This window comes from Thunnus albacares, chromosome 4, assembly GCF_914725855.1.
Source record: "Thunnus albacares chromosome 4, fThuAlb1.1, whole genome shotgun sequence".
Lineage (NCBI taxonomy): Eukaryota > Metazoa > Chordata > Actinopteri > Scombriformes > Scombridae > Thunnus > Thunnus albacares.
In genome coordinates, this window is record NC_058109.1 from 14,496,907 (window position 1) to 14,511,248 (window position 14,342).

The 14,342-nt window shown below is 39.9% G+C and overlaps 1 protein-coding gene across 1 annotated transcript in view; it reads right to left on the reverse strand.

Annotated features, from left to right (window-relative positions):
- Window positions 1–13,340, reverse strand: part of LOC122980918 (neurexophilin-4) — a 57,389-nt gene extending 44,049 nt beyond the window's left edge. The window contains exon 1 of the mRNA XM_044349361.1: window positions 13,270–13,340. The gene's annotated coding sequence lies outside the window, so the exon portion shown is untranslated. The remainder of the gene's footprint in view (window positions 1–13,269) is intronic.
- Window positions 13,341–14,342: the final 1,002 nt, after the last annotated feature.

The window sequence follows — 14,342 nt, forward strand, 5'->3', positions numbered from 1 at the left end:
CTCTCTCTAATATACTCCGGCTTCCAATAAAGGCCTGGTACCCTCTGCAGTTGAAGTCAGTAAAGGCCCTGACCACTATTAGAGAAAATATGGTAAGCGACAGTTTCTGGCCCTGAACCCAAAGATATAGGTCCATAGATCAAACACAAACATTGTGCACTTTCTTCCTCAGATTTGGGACATTCTAGCTCACTTGTGGCATGTCCTCATACTCAGACTTGCAGTGACAAGGCCAGTTACCGGGACTGCCGGCCCAAGTGCACATCATGTTGATGGGCTCAGAGGTGGTGAGGTGGGGCTGGCCTGTTCTGTGACAGCCTGTCACAGATGGAGAGGAGCGTCTGTGTAAAATGAACTGCTTTGTGGCTATGTGTGACTCTGTATATTGTATATTAGCAATCTGTTATCGCTCTTTGAAATGCAGGATTTCTGCAGTCAGTCTGTGTCTCTCACCAGTGTGAGAATGACACGGCACTGCCTCCCTGCGAGGCAAAGAGTCATTGCATGCAGAGGCAAAGCTTACTAAGACTGAGATGATTTGAACGCTGAGCACTGCACGGGAGGGACTGGAGTGAAAAGAGGATAAATGAATACTGAAAATGGATACAGATAATCCTTTGCACAGCCATGCACTCTTGCACTAAGTGTATCACAACCCAGTACATATTGTACCTAGTAACAGTTGTACCTTTAGATAGAGAGGTTTTTGTCTGTATATAATACCTTTAAGTTTAGCTTGAAATCTTATTAAGCTGTATGTCTTTATCTGTATTGTCCTGTCTTTCCTTTGCACTGTGTGTACTACTGAGAACTGTAATAAAATGCTGTGTATTTGTCAAAATATTTGGCCAGTGAAGTTGATTCTTATTCTTATTATATGATAATGGTGTAGGACAGTTATACAGTTAGTTTTCAAATTCCTGGACAGCCAAAGTGTTTTGGTGAAGCAAAAAGAGCTGGACATATTATAATTTCTAATAATATACCTATATACAAACAAATCCCATTAAAGACCAAAACCAGTAAAGGCTTCCTCCTACTAACAAGTATTTGCCTGTGTAGTCTGATATACATTAGCCTATCCCTTTGTGCTAAAGACCTCCATTGTTGTTCAAAAACTCTTAATAACATATCAATGAGCCATACCGTTGTTTCTGTACTGTAGTTTTCTTTTGAGTCAATCCAACACATACCGTCCTGCTGCTGTCAATACTCAAAAGAGCACCAAATCCACAGCTGAAAGTAGTCCCTCAACATATATGCATTTTTCTGTGTTTGCAAAAATGGCAGCGCCCAGCTCCTTTGGAAATGATAAAAACTTTTTCTTTTAAAAGTATTTATTTATGACCCATTTTTAGAAGTTTACCTCTTGAGCCTAACAGCTACAGATAGGCTTGAGAAGTAGGAAAGAAGAAACACATTGTTGGTTTTATCTTTTTTATGGGATTTTTTTTTTTACAAGAAGTCAGTTATCACTAAAGACTATGTAAGAAAACATCTATTACAATGGTTTATGAACAAAAGAGGAGCACAAAAACTAATATTACTTTAATTCTTTTTTCTATTATAAGAATTAAAATACTTCATCGTGGGCATCAAAGACCATGAGAGTAAGTTCCTCTGTTGGTTTCTGTCAATCTTATTGCTGCTGTAAATCAGTGTCTTACACTCATTGCTCCATCTTCAGCAGACCATGAAACCCTGTCTATCAAACACAGCAGGTCTCAAAGAATGTGACCATTTCCCATTTCCATCACTGCCCTCCACTCAATCTACTGTCTGTGATTTGTATGGCCACAGTACGCTCTGTCCTCCTGTTTCCCCTAATTTTTTTCCCCACTGTCGGAGAGAAGGGTTGCTGGTGTGAGTGCAATTTCTGATCCACAATGGAAGTGGCAGGTAAATTTCACCCAGCTGCTCCCCTTCTCTGTTCCACTTAGCAGCGACGCTCCTGTTCTGAGTCACTCGGTCGCTGCATGGTTATAGTAAATGAACGAACATGCTCTGAGCAAGAACCGAGTGCATCTACTTTCACAAATATCATCCTCACGTCATTATTTCTCTTTTTCCTCCCCAGATGTTGGGAGAAAGTTTTCTTATTTCCAAAACTGTACACTGGGGAGGCTTCTCGTGTTTATCGTTTTCATGTTTGCAAACACATTATAATTAGTATTCATCATTTAAGACAGTGAATTAAAGTGGAGACAAAGCACATGCAAAAGCATACACATTTAACCATTAACCAGCCTTAACATACTTTACCATGAATGCTCTCTGATGGATTAAGCAAAAAGCAGGTGGAGGTGGAGGAGAAGGTGGTAAAGAAGGATAAGTGAGGAGAACAGGGGTGTGAGTATGATGGAGGAGGAGGACGAATGTAGTGAATGCAGGGTTAGAAGCAAAGTGAGGAAAATTAGAAAGGGGATGGGGAGGACAAATGGGAAGTGGTGGCACAGGAAGAGGTGGTAAAGACGGACTGACAGGGAGGAGGAGAAGCTGATATCTGAAAGAGGAGGAAGACAAGGAAGTGTAAAAATAGGAGAGGATTCAAAATTAAGTTGGGTTTATACTTGATGAAACAGGTCAACCACAATCCCACCGTAGATATCTTCAATCTTGATTTTTGATTTATAATGCAGCATCAGATTTCATCCATTGGAAGCATCACCACAAAACTTAACAGAAGCACGTATTGTACAGTAAATGATAAGTCCATATTGTGCTTTAAGTATATTCCTGTCTCTGTACAGTCTCTCATTTATTTTGGTTCCATTTATACATGTAATTTTAAGTGTTTCATATCCAAATAAAATACTGATTTTTTTTAAAATATACTTTTGTTTAGATTTAGTCACACATATGAGTCTCCACTCGTCAGATCACAAATCTGATTGCAAACTGTCTTGATTTCCCAGTCTTTGCAAATCAGGCAGCCCTACTCCAGACCAGAGGGTGGTGGTAATGCTCCTGAACCTGTTTAGCAACTGCCAAAAGCAGCAGAGAAAGAATACCTTGTACACTTTTGATTAAGTGTTTAGTTTTATATCCAATAGCTATCAGATATGCACTGTATATCACTCACTGTGATATACAGTGAGTTATGCATGTACTCATAGAACTGGAGGTACATCAAGTTAACTTTTATTTCTCCATGTCTCATTACTGAATAACCAACAAGTTTATGTTTTTTCATTCACTGTGTTAGAGAGAAACAATCATGGTGAGCAGAAGGTTTGTAGGGGGAAAGGGCTTTGCTGGACATATGTTACTAAAAAGGAGATGATCTTAAACTTCTTAACATTCACTGTTGATCTCCCGCAGCATCAGAAACTCGTGGATGAAAACACAAGCAGTCAAAGCTGACCTATCACAGCTCCACATCTCCATGTGGTATTGTAGCTTCTGTAACCCCAACGTGTAGATACATTTTTGAGAAGGCACACATCAGCTATAGCCTTCAGCATAGAATCCGTACCTACCTCTGAATGCACATCTATAAATCCACCTTGAAAGTGGTGGAAGAGTAAGGTGATGGAAGCAAAACAGAGGACAGGAGGTCTAGGAGCATATCATATAATTGGAGCATCATCAGCCTGCAACACTACTAACTAGAAATTGCAATTTTTGAAGAAATTGCATGTGATTGCTGAAAGCTGAAATTGACTGCATTGTATTGCTGAAAGCTGAATAGTAAATTCTACCAAGACTAACATTGCTTGCAGATGGGATTGATCCTATGACCTCATGTTTGTAAGGCAGCAATTCCACAGTATGTACTGATCCAACATGTGACACGATAAACAGTAAGCAAGATTAGATTTCCATATTAAGACTTTTAATTGCTTGAAAAAGAAAGGGTGGTTGCTCTGATATTTTTATCATATTAAAGGGCGCTTGAGTCACACTGCATGATGGTACATAATAAACATATTAAGCAACTTTGTTTATAGGAGCAGAGTTATGAGGAGCACTGCCATGAACCTTGTTATCTAACAGGAAAAGCTGACCATTAACAGGGCTTAACAGTAGAGCCAGCATGGGATCCCTGAAACACAGAGCACACATTTACATTTTGTTGATAAAAAAATGAATTTGCCTAAAACAAAGCTTCTAGTGCAGAGATTTGTACATTATTAGTGGCAGCAGGACTTGCTGAGCATGAGGAAGTACAATGTGTGCACAAAGTGTCTGAAGGAAGAGAGAATCTGTAAGTTTAAGAAACAGGAGAGTGAGGAGACTGAGAGCCTGCAGATTGTATTTCAGTCAGTGAGAGTGTAACAGTGCTCTCCCTATCAATTAAGGTTTAGATCTGAAAAACTAACTCCTGTAGGAAATATGTGTACATTTTGAGAGAGTAGAGGGTTGTGGCAGCATTTTAAGGTATGATATGTGCTTGAGGAGTTAAAATTGTGGGAGTGAGACATGTTTAGAATTTCTGGTCTAAAAAAATCTTTGCTCTCTCCTCTGCCTGGTCACATGACACACTGGTGAAATCTGAAAACTGCTGTAAAAGCTCTCACTTTGGACTTAAATTGACTTAAAGTACAGATGGCATCCCAACATAGAATACGACTTTGAAAATTCAAAGTTTTGTGAATGTTTTAAAGTTTGAATGGGGTCTGTAGGATAAGGGATGTCCGAGCAGTTGAGTTTCAAAGTGAGGTTCCAACTAAGTGGATCAAATTCTCTCATAGACTGCAGCATATGTAAATATTAATATAAAATCAGTGGAATATACTAGGATTCAGAAAAAGTAATAGGACACATCTGCTGAATGAACTGCACAGTTTGACATTTGAATTTTTTTTCTAGCACAAAGTATGCAGCAGTTGAAAAGGTCTAAAAAACGTACGGAATGTGGAAAAAGAAGTAGCAGAATAATAAAGAGTGAGAAGAACAAAGTGTTTCAGAAATCAGTAAATTAAAATATATGAACCCAGTTTCAGTGTCCAATAAAACATACACACACATGCCATGTAAACATTGTGTGTACATGTTTATGTGTGAATGCCCACACATTCAGATACACTCCAGTGATTAAGCAAAAATAACAACAAAATAAAGTCCCTTATCTTCTCAGTAAGGTGAAGAATTATGCCGGGTAATAATGAGTAATTGCAGACGTGTCTAAATGAATAAATAAATAAATAAACACAAAGGGAAAATATAATTAGCCATGCCTTTGCCATTTTTTTGTAAAGCTGGAATTTTTAACACTAAATATGGAAGGCCGTGCAGTCATTGCAAACATGACAGTAAGAGGAGAGTGAGAAGGAAAATATTCAGGATGAACGACAGATTCCTTGCCACTGTATGAGGAGCTCTGGTACATACACAATTACACTGCTCAATCACATGTACACACATGGATATACACACCTGCTAACACATACATTGAAGCGCCGATCCTGAGGTGTCTAACTCGGAGGTTAAGGAACACAATGATAAGAGGTCACCTGGCAGTAATGGAGCCTTTTGTGTGTGGAAATAGTCATTTCCCTGTGTAGTCTCGTGGTATCACAGCAGTGATATGAAACCCTGTCATTTTGTTTTCCTTTCTATCAATTTTTAGAAAGGAGAACGTGGGGAAAGGAGAGAGGGTGAGAGAGGCAGCAGAGAGGAGCATGAGCGGTGTGCCTGTTGCGGGTGTTACAACTATGCCATTGTCATTCAAATGTTTTGTTGCAGGAAGGGAATTTGAGAGGAGAATGGGAGATGAGCACTAATGGGGAGCAAAGGGAGAAGTGCAATAATTGGATTTGATTACGTCTGTCTGTCAGAGCAGGACAGGACATAATATGCAGCTGGAATTATTTTGACAGTGTCACAATGTGGATGACTCTTTGTGAAGTTGGTATGATGAGAAGAACTTTTGGAATGAGAATTGTCTCGAGTGAGATTTTATGTGAGATTTTGAGATGGGGGAAATGTCTGCAAAGAGTATATCTAGCTGCTGCTATTTTTGTGAGTTTCTGAATAATCTTGTGATCCTGTGACAGAAAGGTTAACAGCGAAAATTCTATGAATTTGAATTTACCTTATTTACCCCTAAAATTTTCAGAGATTATAGAAAAGGCCTCAGGATAGCCATGAATAATGAAGACTAAAGTGTGGACTACAGATACGACTTGGATACAAGCTGAGAATTGATCGATTCTAGCCCGGAGGCATGGGGGAGTGCGTCTAATGCTGAGAGGTCCTAAACACTCTGTGACCTCAGGTTACATTGCTGATGTGTCCAAATGCATCAGATGATGTACAACATCAAACTTACCTGACAGCATACACATAATCCATCACTCTCATCACATCAAGGCTTTAGACGTAACATCTAATAGGTGTAAATAAATCTGCAAATCCCTTTGATCAAATGTAATCAAATTCATCTGTCTGGCTCTGCCACACACACCAGTGGCTAAAAGTTTTTATAGATTTTATATTTAATTTTAGCTGTTTTAAGTGCATGTTGTGTTTTTACTAAAAATAAAGCAATGACTCTGTGACTCTATGAATAAGTCGTCTGGTGCTGCAAGATCTTTATATGGAATTACCCTCTCTACGCACTTAACACACACACATTTGCACATACAGTGAATTGACAGAGACCTCAAAAATGTCATTAACACTGAATAAACAGCTTCAAAAAATACAATGAAAGTGGGTGATATTAAGTTGAATACCAATTAGCAACATTTGCCTGCCAGGGCAAAAAAATATGATCTTAAAACAAAATATAATTCATTCCTGGCTGGTAGAGACAGACAGAACAAAGCAGAATCTGCACACTGTTCAGTTCACTGCGTTGTCTTCACCTCTTGTAATCAGAGGTGATCTGTTCTCAACATACACAAGCCAGGAGTGCCAATCAGTGTTACTACTACTTTTTGACTGAAAATATATTTGTACGTTATTACACTACAACAACTTATCAATAAAACATGTGAAAAAATATCATTGTAAAAAATATATTAAACAAATTAATTCAATTTTTGCCCTCTAGTCAGCTGTAAGAGAAGTCTGGCAATCCACTTAATGGTCAGATCATCTGTGCCTAAACCTGAAAAATTGATTGTCAGAGGGAAAAGTTTCAAAGCACATGACATATGCCAAACAACAGACTGCACAATTCAGTCCGAGACACTTCCATCAAGGAAGTGATCAATATAGTAAATGGTTGGGCTCAGCTCTATGAAGGAGCTCTCAAAGAATCAAAGCAGAAACAAGGATTCTGCTGAGAGAACTAATCTCCCTCTTAAAGAGGACGTATCATGCACATTTCCAGGTCTATATTTGTATTCTGGGACTCTGCTGGAATATCTTGCATGATTTACGGTTTAAAAAACTCCTTATTTATCTTATACTGGCCCTTTATGCAGCCCCTCAGTTCCGCCTCTGTCTGAAACAGGCCATTTTAGCTCCTGTCTCTTTAAGGTCCCCCTCCCGAGGAACCTACTCTGTTCTGATTGGCCACCTCTCAGAAGCTGCCACTTGGCAGACTTTCGATGGCTCAGGAGGTTACATAAACAAATAATAGTAATGTCATTTCACTTCTTTTTCTTGTTCTTTACTCTGAACTGGAAAGTTTTCAAGTACATCCATACATGTTTGAGCTGAAATCCGATCCAAAATATGCGAGTGGGCAATGCAAACAACCCATGGAACAATCTTAGCAACAACCTTAGCAACAAACGCTACTGTGGTGCAAAGATTGATGGCACAAGTGTATCAGCAGCAGAGTAATAGTGAGAGTAAAAGTGCAAGGTGATAAAAGCCTAAATAAGGCTACGACTAGTCAGCTGGTGGCCAAGTACTAGTGATTGTGAAGCATGAATGAAGCGGCTCAGCTAATGCAAACGCGACTTCAGTGTTCTGCCTGAGCTAACACTGAGCTCCAAACAATAAACATCAATGATCACAAACAAAAAATACAGATTTTATGTTCACATACAGTATAATACATTTTCAGTTCCTTTGTTTATCTGTACATCCTCCTACTCATTTCTGTGCATGAGAGCACACCTACCCTCATAGCTGTAGCACATACAAATACAAAGACACAACCAGACAAATACATGCAACCCAGCAAGCATAAAAAACACAAATAACAAGAGACACAGTCTACTGTAGCCAGTTGCATTGCTGTTGTTCAAGTGTTGTTATATCAGTAACCGTTGGAGATAAAAGCCCCTTTAAGCAACAATGGTTATAAATTACCAAAAATAATCTGGCAGCCAGGAAGCATAGAAGGCCTGTCAGCACTCCGCAACTTCCCATCTGTCACGTCACACACACACACAAAAACACACACACAAACACACACACACAGAGTCGTGTTTCCATCACTTCAGAGGACATTACATTGACTTAAATTCATTTCCTGGAGACTTATCCTAACCTTAATATAACCCCAAATTTACCTTAACTTAAAACCAAGTCTTCACCCTAAAATGAATGATTTAAGTTAAGGGGACTTGCTTTTTGTCCCCATAAGGGAGTCCAGTCCCCACAGCATGAGGAATACCTGGTACACACACACACACACACACACACACACACATACAGTAACAGCAACAGCATGCATCTGCTCCCACCTCCTCTAGCCCCCCTCCTTCATCCTCACCTTATTAAGATTCATATCCCTGAAAGGTGACTTCTTAGTCGGGCACAGTGACAACCCCCCACCCCTCATCACCCTGCCCCACAAGCTGCCTGGAGGTATAGGCACAGTGACAGGTAGCTCTTCACTCCTGGACCTTGGGCAGGGGTGCAGAGGTGTGTGTGTGTGTGTGTGTATGTGTGTGTGTGCGTGCGTATGTGTACGTGTGTGTGTGTGCACGCAGGTGTGTGTGTGTGTGTGTGTGTTGAGGGGTGTTCAGGGTGGTATAGGTGACGAGGAGCAGGATTATCAAGTCAAAGATGCCCCCTGTAGATAAGAAGTCTCTGGGGAGGAGCGCCTGTCTGGAAGTGCTGGGAACTGAACCCTCTCTTTCCCTCTCTCTTGTCCTCACTACCTGTGTTGCTCTTGCTCTCTTGCTGTCTGTCTGTCTCTTTTCTCTCCAGGCTTATCTACCTCTCACCTCCTACAGCTTGCCATTCTCTTTATCCTCTGACACTCATTCCCCCTCTTCCTCCCTCTGTGGCACTCCTAACTCTGAGCACTCCAACAAATGAATCCAGCCACTTGACTCCTGATCCGCTGTTAAAGCAAATACTCAACTCCCCATAGCAGCCATATGGGGTGGGCAAAGTTTGCTCTTCTTCTTGTTCCCCTTAGATTGTACCACTTTGTAAGAGGTTGAAAGTTCCTTCTTTGTTTGTCTTCTGCACGAGCATGGCCGCCATTGTGTTTGCTTTATTCTATACCGCCATATTTACTGTGAACCCTTTAATAATGCAGTTGCACACTTTTCCATGTCTGAAAGATTTTGTTGTGTTGCCTTTGTAGTCCACCACATTGGATTTAAAACCATAAAATCGCTATGATGTTAAAATATTGACTACATTCTTTAGTTTTTGCCCCCGAATTTAAGAGGAAGATTCTGGTGTATTACAACTTGGGTTTTACTATAGTTGCAAAGGTTTTGCCATCATTTCATCAATTGGTTATGATTACATCGTACTGTGTGAACACAGCAACATTGATTAAAATAAGTCAGACAGGGCAAGAAATGAGCAGTCAGCGATCAGACAGGTTGTAAAGAAGTCAACAGTTTGGCTGTTTAACCAGATTATCTAAACTATCTTATTGCTTTAAGTTACTTTAAGTAAAACTGATAATAAGTGCACCTGAAATGTCAATGATAATCTGTCATTGCACAGTAAAACTGTATCCGCTGTACAATAGGGAAAAGTTGAACCAGGAAGTCGGTCTGTAAACTGTGATGGATGTTTACAACAGACAGTTTAGGTCATAATTTCACACTAATTTCCATTCTAGGGACTTGTTTAAAAGGTTTTTGATCATATGTTTCTTGCCCCGTCTTACTTCTTATTAGTGATGCCATTGGGTTCCCAGATATATGCAGTTATATCAGCCTGTCCTCACAAGAAAAACGACAATATAGGTCTAAAATTCAGCTGACAAAAACGACCTATAGTTACATTTATGCCATCTAGTGGCCGCAGTGATTATGACCTGCAAGTTACGCAGTTCAGATGACGTCAATATAATGTGATAATTCGCCTTATTAGGAGGAGATGAGTTGAGTGGATGGCTAGATAGTTAGATGACAAAAAGTGGACTTAGCTGCAGGAGACCACCATTCGCTTCCCATTTCCAACCGCAAGTGTCACAGTTCCAACTGCAAGTTGTGACTTTATTAAAATAAACATAACAACGATTGTTGTGGTGTTTACTGTTGCCATGACAAAGGTTGCATAACTTTAAGGGAGTAGAAACCACATTTCAAGTGATCATTTTAACCCAAACCATGATCTTTCCCTAACTCTGACCAGGTGGTTTTTGTATCTAAACCTAACCAGACCTTAACCACAGTGTTGTCACATCATAAAACATCATTATCTTTTAAAAGTGATTTGTAATGGTTTAGGAAGGCGACATATTATGCTCCAATGGGTTGTTCTTGAGTGCAGGCACAATTGACCTATGTAGTGGTTTCATTATGAGGATGTGTTGGTTGTATTGGTGAGTAAAATGTTGTTAATACCAGTTGGAATGATTGACAAAACTGCAAAAATAAGAACTAGGTTGTATTAAATCAACATTTCAGAAGAGAAGCTGGCTTCATCAGCTTATACATGTATACATTGTGTTCAATTCATGTTCACTCTCAGTTAGCTGATCCCAGTCAGCTGTGAGTTATACTTCTTTAGATTTCTCTAAATGTTTTCTGTAGCAAACTGATTGTGTCACTTGGACACCAGTCAACACACAGCTACAGTACAACTAGTTGGTAGGTGGAAATATTTAGTAACAGCTGGGTATTATGCTAGAACTACATTTGAACTTACAAACAGTCTGAAAACAAGGCTCTCTAAAGATAGGACACACTATTGCACAAGTTAGTTTTATAGCACTGTACAAGGTTAGTTTGGAGGAATGTATTTGTCCATTGCAGGAACCAATTCATTTGGGATACAGCACCTGTGAATAGTGCCCAGGATCTGATGTTGTCAGGGACGTTCAGAGAAGAGGAAGGCCAAGCTGAGGGACTTGAGCTAAGGTTCAGGTTGGTGGCACCCATCAGGTGAGGTGTTTAATGAGGCGGTCTAAGCAGACAGGCAAGGCTCCTACCTTCACACCAGGATGATTAGTGTGAACCTCCCCTAGGCGGCCAGCCAGAAGCAGGTCTAGGTGCCAAAATGGCCCTCATTATTACTCTTCAAGCAGGGAGGAGAGAGACTGTATTTTTTAATTTTTTTTTCTGCAATCTAAATGTACTACTTATAGACTGCATGGCAAGTTATTTTACTTAACTTTGGTGTGGTTGCATGGATGCCACATTTTTGCTGAGATTTAAAAAAAATACATACTGTACCCTGACAGTTAACACTTTAACACGATATAAAGAATTTTAAGAGGAAAAATAGCATTTTCATCTACCTGCCTGTCCTCACAAAAGCACATATTTCAAAGCCAACACGACACAGTCTCTAGAATGACAAACACAACAATGAAAACTGAGCCATGATGTGGTAAAATCCTTTGTTTGAAACCCTTCCCATATTTTGGTATTTTTGCTGCTAGTTAAGCTGGTTTAGCTTCTTGAGGATTTCTGTAAAAACACATGCCAAGTGAAATCTTTTCTTTACTGCCTCATAGAGTAGGATGAAGCTATATTTAACCATGAGCAGGAATGTCTGGTGCTACCATAAATATGACCTTTGCAAAAATAAAATGGGAGCAACAAAAAAATAGCTTCATCATTTTAATGAAGGATTAACCTTTAAGTTTTGTTTTACTTGTGAATTTAAACTCAGAAGTGGAGTTCTGATAAAGACATGGTGATCACATGGTGATTATTAATCATTAATTATTACCACAACTATACTCACTGAATATAGAAATAAATACTATCATTGTATTATATCAAAAATAAAAGGACATTAGTAGAGTGGAGCAAACTGTGACAAAAGTTTAGAGTTCATGTAAGAATAGCTGGTTACACTATCTACTGGTGGAGCTAATCAACAGCTTCAGAACAGCTGCTTTGACCTCCGCATGGCAGTGTACTAGCTGAAAGGTCCACATGATAACAACTTTTGTATAAAGGGCCCTTGGCAGCTTGATGTATTGTGGTTGAAAGGGAAAAACACCCACTGCACATTTACAACAGAAAATGCAGCTAACGATGGTCCAGTGTTTTTCTCTTCACATTTGCAACAAAGGCTTTGAGCCCTCAACATCATATGGCACAAGCAATTAAATGTGTTTGCAAGCCACGAGTGGAAAGAAGCCTTTGACTGTAGAAGACATTTTTTACACCATGAACTATACACCATACAGAGAGACCAAAGAAAAAAGAAGGGAAAAAGTAAGGTAAGGAGAAAGAAAGACAATAAAGTCTGTTGTTTTCTGTATTTAGCTGCAATTATGAATGAAATCTGATTTCAGTCAGCTGTCAGCTTCCACCTAAATCACTGTAGTCTATGAAGTGTACATGCAGTATCCATGTCAATGGCAGAGCTTCACACTGCAAGGACCATGAATTAATCATGATCAACCTGAGATGAAGTTCAGAAAAAAGCAAGTTCCCTCAAAATGTCGAGCGTTTGGTGCTAACCAACAGTACAGCCTGTCTACAGAGCAAGCAATTAAACACAGAGACACCATCAACCATCCACCAAAACACCTCCTCACAGCATGCACACAGCTCATTAGCATGCATTGTCTGAAGCAGGATTCAATGCTCGGGTCCTGTCCTTCATTTTGAGATGTGAATGGAGCAGGGTAGGGCAGGACATGGCAGGTTAGCAGGGATGGGCTGTGGCTCTTAATGAGCTCCTTGGTGCCTTCCCACCAGCGCAGGGCTGGGTTCCCCTTACATGGCATCCTGGGAGCTCGTTAAGAGGCATTCCCTTTAAAAAAATCATCTGCCAGCAATCATCCCCTCCCTTTTCTTGTGTCTATCTTTCTAAAGTTATTATACGTCACACCTTCTGTTTCTCTTTGCCCCCCCCCCCTTCCCCCTTCCTCTGGTTTCTCTCACTCCCTATCACACCCACCTCACATGCGCCTCTCTCCTCCTCACTCGTCTTACTACCTTTTCCCCACATCCACATCACCTGTTATTCAGGCATTTGGCTCACCGTTCAGATTCCCCTGCAGCAGAGTCAGATGGTGATAGCAGTGGCTTCCGTTGGGAGCAGATCCAGAGTCTGACATGTTTAAGAGGGATCAGAATGACAGGAAGTGGATAAGGGAAGAGAAGAGGATGAGATGCAGCATAATGTGTATACAGTATTCATCTGTAGTGCTAAGAGTAGGATGGTAGGAAAGGGTGATGGTGGAGAAAAAAAGTAACAGTGATTTAGTTGCAAATGAGAGTAAAGCAGATAATTTAGCAATGGAAGATCCTTATCCAGCAAGTTCATATGCAACTATTCTGCATTAAGGTTTTACATCCCAGAGCAAGCATTTGTGAAAATAAGAAAGTAGAGTGATGTGAGTAAATCAGGAGATGTGGCCACCCTGTGTTGCATTCTTACTAATAAGTAACTGATGGCATTTCTCAGCTCTGTGCAGCCACCAGGGCTGATCTAGCTGTTGATGATCAGTAAATACAAACTGTAGGCTGGCTGCTTGTTAAACCACGATGAATTGAATTGTAACAAATCACTTTTCCTCTTGGGTAAAATAATGTAATTGTTTTTTTTAGCACTAAGTAATTCATTACATTTTTCAAGTAACTTGCCCAACACTATGTGAGATAGCTATAAATTAATGTAGGAGATGAATTAAGAGATATCAGAGAAAACGTCAAGAGACAGGTAAGAGTAAGACAGAGAGAGGTGAGACAAGTGAGAGGAGTGGTGGAAGGGGATACAAGAGAAGAGAAATATGTAGTTAAATTAAAGATTCTGCGGGAAAGTGCAACATGTGTCCTGTGTGATCATCACAACTATTCAAATATACAATTAGAAACAGTGCAAGTGGACTATACTCAGAGAACAAGGTACTGTACAAGGCTGTACCTACTCTGTACTGTACATTGTGTCACAGTATTTGAAGTAAACACAAGATAAATGATATGGAAAAACAAGTATGATAATTGGGAAAGTGAGTACTTTTCTTCTGTCTCATTTGCCACAAAAACCTCATGTATTTCAAGATGTGCCTCTTTTCACAGGGGTTGGCTGGCTGTTAAAACTGTGGCGCTGAA